This window comes from Athalia rosae, chromosome 4, assembly GCF_917208135.1.
Source record: "Athalia rosae chromosome 4, iyAthRosa1.1, whole genome shotgun sequence".
Classification (NCBI taxonomy): domain Eukaryota; kingdom Metazoa; phylum Arthropoda; class Insecta; order Hymenoptera; family Athaliidae; genus Athalia; species Athalia rosae.
The window spans coordinates 11031539-11039038 of NC_064029.1; the positions used below are offsets into that span (position 1 = coordinate 11031539).

Sequence of the window (7500 nt, forward strand, 5' to 3'; positions counted from 1 at the left end):
TCGTTGGAACGAAAAATTTTCAAAGTCCGAAAGAGTCGCGCATCACTCGTTGGATCGAAAAATTTTCAAAGTCCGAAAGAGTCGCGCATCACTCGTTGGATCGAAAAATTTTCAAAGTCCGAAAGAGTCGCGCATCACTCGTTGGATCGAAAAATTTTCAAAGTCCGAAAGAGTCGCGCATCACTCGTTGGATCGAAAAATTTTCAAAGTCCGAAAGAGTCGCGCATCACTCGTTGGATCGAAAAATTTTCAAAGTCCGAAAGAGTCGCGCATCACTCGTTGGAACGAAAAATTTTCAAAGTCCGAAAGAGTCGCGCATCACTCGTTGGATCGAAAAATTTTCAAAGTCCGAAAGAGTCGCGCATCACTCGTTGGATCGAAAAATTTTCAAAGTCCGAAAGAGTCGCGCATCACTCGTTGGATCGAAAAATTTTCAAAGTCCGATAGAGTCGCGCATCACTCGTTGGATCGAAAAATTTTCAAAGTCCGAAAAAGTCGCGCATCACTCGTTGGAACGAAAAATTTTCAAAGTCCGAAAGAGTCGCGCATCACTCGTTGGATCGAAAAATTTTCAAAGTCCGAAAGAGTCGCGCATCACTCAATGGATCGAAAAATTTTCAAAGTCCGAAAGAGTCGCGCATCACTCGTTGGATCGAAAAATTTTCAAAGTCCGAAAGAGTCGCGCATCACTCGTTGGATCGAAAAATTTTCAAAGTCCGAAAGAGTCGCGCATCACTCGTTGGATCGAAAAATTTTCAAAGTCCGAAAGAGTCGCGCATCACTCGTTGGATCGAAAAATTTTCAAAGTCCGAAAGAGTCGCGCATCACTCGTTGGAACGGGAAATTTTCAAAGTCCGAAAGAGTCGCGCATCACTCGTTGGATCGAAAAATTTTCAAAGTCCGAAAGAGTCGCGCATCACTCGTTGGATCGAAAAATTTTCAAAGTCCGAAAGAGTCGCGCATCACTCGTTGGAACGAAAAATTTTCAAAGTCCGAAAGAGTCGCGCATCACTCGTTGGATCGAAAAATTTTCAAAGTCCGAAAGAGTCGCGCATCACTCGTTGGAACGAAAAATTTTCAAAGTCCGAAAGAGTCGCGCATCACTCGTTGGATCGAAAAATTTTCAAAGTCCGAAAGAGTCGCGCATCACTCGTTGGATCGAAAAATTTTCAAAGTCCGAAAGAGTCGCGCATCACTCGTTGGATCGAAAAATTTTCAAAGTCCGAAAGAGTCGCGCATCACTCGTTGGATCGAAAAATTTTCAAAGTCCGAAAGAGTCGCGCATCACTCGTTGGATCGAAAAATTTTCAAAGTCCGATAGAGTCGCGCATCACTTGTTGGATCGAAAAATTTTCAAAGTCCGAAAGAGTCGCGCATCACTCGTTGGAACGAAAAATTTTCAAAGTCCGAAAGAGTCGCGCATCACTCGTTGGATCGAAAAATTTTCAAAGTCCGAAAGAGTCGCGCATCACTCGTTGGATCGAAAAATTTTCAAAGTCCGAAAGAGTCGCGCATCACTCGTTGGATCGAAAAATTTTCAAAGTCCGAAAGAGTCGCGCATCACTCGTTGGAACGAAAAATTTTCAAAGTCCGAAAGAGTCGCGCATCACTCGTTGGATCGAAAAATTTTCAAAGTCCGAAAGAGTCGCGCATCACTCGTTGGATCGAAAAATTTTCAAAGTCCGAAAGAGTCGCGCATCACTCGTTGGATCGAAAAATTTTCAAAGTCCGAAAGAGTCGCGCATCACTCGTTGGATCGAAAAATTTTCAAAGTCCGAAAGAGTCGCGCATCACTCGTTGGATCGAAAAATTTTCAAAGTCCGAAAGAGTCGCGCATCACTCGTTGGAACGAAAAATTTTCAAAGTCCGAAAGAGTCGCGCATCACTCGTTGGATCGAAAAATTTTCAAAGTCCGAAAGAGTCGCGCATCACTCGTTGGATCGAAAAATTTTCAAAGTCCGAAAGAGTCGCGCATCACTCGTTGGATCGAAAAATTTTCAAAGTCCGATAGAGTCGCGCATCACTCGTTGGATCGAAAAATTTTCAAAGTCCGAAAGAGTCGCGCATCACTCGTTGGAACGAAAAATTTTCAAAGTCCGAAAGAGTCGCGCATCACTCGTTGGATCGAAAAATTTTCAAAGTCCGAAAGAGTCGCGCATCACTCAATGGATCGAAAAATTTTCAAAGTCCGAAAGAGTCGCGCATCACTCGTTGGATCGAAAAATTTTCAAAGTCCGAAAGAGTCGCGCATCACTCGTTGGATCGAAAAATTTTCAAAGTCCGAAAGAGTCGCGCATCACTCGTTGGATCGAAAAATTTTCAAAGTCCGAAAGAGTCGCGCATCACTCGTTGGATCGAAAAATTTTCAAAGTCCGAAAGAGTCGCGCATCACTCGTTGGAACGGGAAATTTTCAAAGTCCGAAAGAGTCGCGCATCACTCGTTGGATCGAAAAATTTTCAAAGTCCGAAAGAGTCGCGCATCACTCGTTGGATCGAAAAATTTTCAAAGTCCGAAAGAGTCGCGCATCACTCGTTGGAACGAAAAATTTTCAAAGTCCGAAAGAGTCGCGCATCACTCAATGGATCGAAAAATTTTCAAAGTCCGAAAGAGTCGCGCATCACTCGTTGGATCGAAAAATTTTCAAAGTCCGAAAGAGTCGCGCATCACTCGTTGGATCGAAAAATTTTCAAAGTCCGAAAGAGTCGCGCATCACTCGTTGGATCGAAAAATTTTCAAAGTCCGAAAGAGTCGCGCATCACTCGTTGGATCGAAAAATTTTCAAAGTCCGAAAGAGTCGCGCATCACTCGTTGGAACGGGAAATTTTCAAAGTCCGAAAGAGTCGCGCATCACTCGTTGGATCGAAAAATTTTCAAAGTCCGAAAGAGTCGCGCATCACTCGTTGGATCGAAAAATTTTCAAAGTCCGAAAGAGTCGCGCATCACTCGTTGGAACGAAAAATTTTCAAAGTCCGAAAGAGTCGCGCATCACTCGTTGGATCGAAAAATTTTCAAAGTCCGAAAGAGTCGCGCATCACTCGTTGGAACGAAAAATTTTCAAAGTCCGAAAGAGTCGCGCATCACTCGTTGGATCGAAAAATTTTCAAAGTCCGAAAGAGTCGCGCATCACTCGTTGGATCGAAAAATTTTCAAAGTCCGAAAGAGTCGCGCATCACTCGTTGGAACGAAAAATTTTCAAAGTCCGAAAGAGTCGCGCATCACTCGTTGGATCGGAAAATTTTCAAAGTCCGAAAGAGTCGCGCATCACTCGTTGGATCGAAAAATTTTCAAAGTCCGAAAGAGTCGCGCATCACTCGTTGGATCGAAAAATTTTCAAAGTCCGAAAGAGTCGCGCATCACTCGTTGGATCGAAAAATTTTCAAAGTCCGATAGAGTCGCGCATCACTCGTTGGATCGAAAAATTTTCAAAGTCCGAAAGAGTCGCGCATCACTCGTTGGAACGAAAAATTTTCAAAGTCCGAAAGAGTCGCGCATCACTCGTTGGATCGAAAAATTTTCAAAGTCCGAAAGAGTCGCGCATCACTCGTTGGATCGAAAAATTTTCAAAGTCCGAAAGAGTCGCGCATCACTCGTTGGATCGAAAAATTTTCAAAGTCCGATAGAGTCGCGCATCACTCGTTGGATCGAAAAATTTTCAAAGTCCGAAAGAGTCGCGCATCACTCGTTGGAACGAAAAATTTTCAAAGTCCGAAAGAGTCGCGCATCACTCGTTGGATCGAAAAATTTTCAAAGTCCCAACGATTCTCGCATGGAACTAAGTTCCAACGTACTGCCAAATTTTTCAGGTCGCGTTGCTGTTTTGCCCCATAAGGAACACGTGTTATGACCGGCCGGCTTCGACGTCCGAGCGGCACCGTTGATACTTCATGCACCGAGCGGTCTCGACCGGTCGGTCGGCACCTAGTCCTCGGGTTTCGGAACTTTCGACTTGTTTCGGCCCGTATCTCGACATTCCTTTGCGGGTTTGTTGTCGGGGCTATGGTTTCGTCCTCACCGTGTCACGAACACGCAGACAAAAATTTTTTTCGAATTTTGAAAATTTTTCGTCTGAGCGGAGATTCGCACCACAGGCGTTCGTTTCGTTCCGGTAAGAACCACTCTCACGAGTTCAAAGTTTTTCCGAGCGCTCACGTTTCGCAGGGGCGAGTTCTTCGCTCCGTCTAGAAAATATGATTCAATTTGAATCGTCGACACTACATAACCGCGGGTCGGTGTCTAAGACCGAATGGCCCTTTATGCGGTGACCAGAAAGTCTTCTCTCGCAAGTCGAGGGAAGCAGTCGAACAGAGGCATCAACTCGCCACATTCCGTGCGTATCACAGTCTGTTCGCAGACGGTACACATTGATTTCCAATCGTACTCCCGACGCTTGCAATCTAGCCGAAGGATACGAGAAGGATAATTCGAACGATTTGCACCGGGGAGTCGACAAAAATTGTCTTCACCCGAGGAAACACAAAGTCGAACAGAGCGCTCTGAGCGCTAGTACGCGTACACAAGTTGTGCGGTACCAGATATACATATTATATTAAAACGTGTGGCCGACCGGGCAAAGACTCGGCGGCATGGGGCAACACACGAAAAGAGCTACCAATAACACAAAGCTCCCTGGTTGATCCTGCCAGTAGTCATATGCTTGTCTCAAAGATTAAGCCATGCATGTCTCAGTGCAAGCCATATTAAGGTGAAACCGCGAATGGCTCATTAAATCAGTTATGGTTTCTTAGATCGTACCCACATTTACTTGGATAACTGTGGTAATTCTAGAGCTAATACATGCAAACAGAGTTCCGACCAGAGATGGGAGGAATGCTTTTATTAGATCAAAACCAATCGGTGGCGGGTTCGTCCTGTCCGCCGTTTACTTTGGTGACTCTGAATAACTTTGGGCTGATCGCACGGTCTTGGTACCGGCGACGCATCTTTCAAATGTCTGCCTTATCAACTGTCGATGGTAGGTTCTGCGCCTACCATGGTTGTAACGGGTAACGGGGAATCAGGGTTCGATTCCGGAGAGGGAGCCTGAGAAACGGCTACCACATCCAAGGAAGGCAGCAGGCGCGCAAATTACCCACTCCCGGCACGGGGAGGTAGTGACGAAAAATAACGATACGGGACTCATCCGAGGCCCCGTAATCGGAATGAGTACACTTTAAATCCTTTAACGAGGATCAATTGGAGGGCAAGTCTGGTGCCAGCAGCCGCGGTAATTCCAGCTCCAATAGCGTATATTAAAGTTGTTGCGGTTAAAAAGCTCGTAGTTGAATCTGTGTCCCACGCTGTCGGTTCACCGCTCGCGGTGTTTAACTGGCATGATTGTGGGACGTCCTACCGGTGGGCTTAGCCTTTCGGGGCGGCCCAACTAATATCCCATCGCGGTGCTCTTCATTGAGTGTCGAGGTGGGCCGGTACGTTTACTTTGAACAAATTAGAGTGCTTAAAGCAGGCTATTTTCGCCTGAATACTGTGTGCATGGAATAATGGAATAGGACCTCGGTTCTATTTTGTTGGTTTTCGGAACCCCGAGGTAATGATTAATAGGAACAGATGGGGGCATTCGTATTGCGACGTTAGAGGTGAAATTCTTGGATCGTCGCAAGACGGACAGAAGCGAAAGCATTTGCCAAAAATGTTTTCTTTAATCAAGAACGAAAGTTAGAGGTTCGAAGGCGATCAGATACCGCCCTAGTTCTAACCATAAACGATGCCAGCTAGCGATCCGCCGAAGTTCCTCCGATGACTCGGCGGGCAGCTTCCGGGAAACCAAAGCTTTTGGGTTCCGGGGGAAGTATGGTTGCAAAGCTGAAACTTAAAGGAATTGACGGAAGGGCACCACCAGGAGTGGAGCCTGCGGCTTAATTTGACTCAACACGGGAAACCTCACCAGGCCCGGACACCGGAAGGATTGACAGATTGAGAGCTCTTTCTTGATTCGGTGGGTGGTGGTGCATGGCCGTTCTTAGTTGGTGGAGCGATTTGTCTGGTTAATTCCGATAACGAACGAGACTCTAGCCTGCTAAATAGGCGTACTTTCCGGTATCTCGAAGGCCCCCGGCTTCGGTCGGGAGGTTTTTACTACCGGCGTACAAATAAATCTTCTTAGAGGGACAGGCGGCTTCTAGCCGCACGAGATTGAGCAATAACAGGTCTGTGATGCCCTTAGATGTTCTGGGCCGCACGCGCGCTACACTGAAGGAATCAGCGTGTCTTCCCTGGCCGAAAGGCCCGGGTAACCCGCTGAACCTCCTTCGTGCTAGGGATTGGGGCTTGCAATTATTCCCCATGAACGAGGAATTCCCAGTAAGCGCGAGTCATAAGCTCGCGTTGATTACGTCCCTGCCCTTTGTACACACCGCCCGTCGCTACTACCGATTGAATGATTTAGTGAGGTCTTCGGACTGGTACGCGGCAATGCCTCGGCATTGCCGATGTTGCCGGGAAGATGACCAAACTTGATCATTTAGAGGAAGTAAAAGTCGTAACAAGGTTTCCGTAGGTGAACCTGCGGAAGGATCATTAACGTTTCGTTACTGCGAAAAAAAAAGCAGCGAATCGATGATTATTTTGGTAGATTCCACCGTGAATCTCACGCAATTATAATCCAGTCAAAAGACACACATGGCACAAGAGGTGGCGTACATTTTACGCGTGTCACGAATATCGAACTACGTAACGGCCGAAACGGCTCGTGTCGCACTCACACACGTCGACGACGAACGATCTTGCTATGTCCGTTGGAAGAGAGAGAAAATAATATAAAAAGGACATTACAACTAGTGTATCACGGTAAAATATATCGTGTGCAGCAGCCAAAAACAAACTAAGGCATAAATGGCTATGGGTAAAAAAAACACTAGAAAAATAAAAGGACATTGCTACTACGCCAACCTACGGGGGCGCAAGAACGAAAACTCTCTTTCCATTCTGGACGATAGCGATGCGGATCGTGATGCCATTCGTCGATCAGATTTGTGTGAGGTAGCGACATTGTGCGCGTTGCTGAGGCGACCAAGTGCCCGCTTCTGTTGAACGGGACGCTTGGTGTGCGTTTGAATCAACCGTTCGGTCGATCCCCCCGCTTTGTACGAGGCGTGGCGCGCGATTGATCGAACGGTTTTTTTTATGCTTTTTTTTCAAATTGTTTCTTTTCAAAGATACACATGAAGAAAAGTTACCATACTTTCACGGGGTAACCTGCTCCGGCTGGAGTTTAGCTCCACCGGGGTGACGTCGCGTTCTCCGCGGCGGAAGGTTGGCGACGAACTTTCGCCCCGTGAAATGCAATTGAGATCTTATTCCTTTTGCGCAACATTACCAAAATCCACGTGCCGTGGTTCCCCCCAGACACAAAAAATATGGCTCGATCGAATTATACGCGGCTTCCTCCTCGCACGTAAAGTGTTGTAGAGTACAAGCCGCGCTCGAGCCTTTCGGAGGGGTTCCGCGCGTCACGCGCTTGATATTGGAATCACATTCGAACT

At 46.5% G+C, this 7500-nt stretch overlaps 1 non-coding gene across 1 annotated transcript; it reads left to right on the forward strand.

Annotated features, from left to right (window-relative positions):
- Positions 1-4624: 4624 nt before the first annotated feature.
- On the forward strand, positions 4625-6538 carry LOC125500868. Its single transcript, XR_007278330.1, has one exon. It is a non-coding gene; the product is annotated as a small subunit ribosomal RNA (ribosomal RNA).
- Positions 6539-7500: the final 962 nt, after the last annotated feature.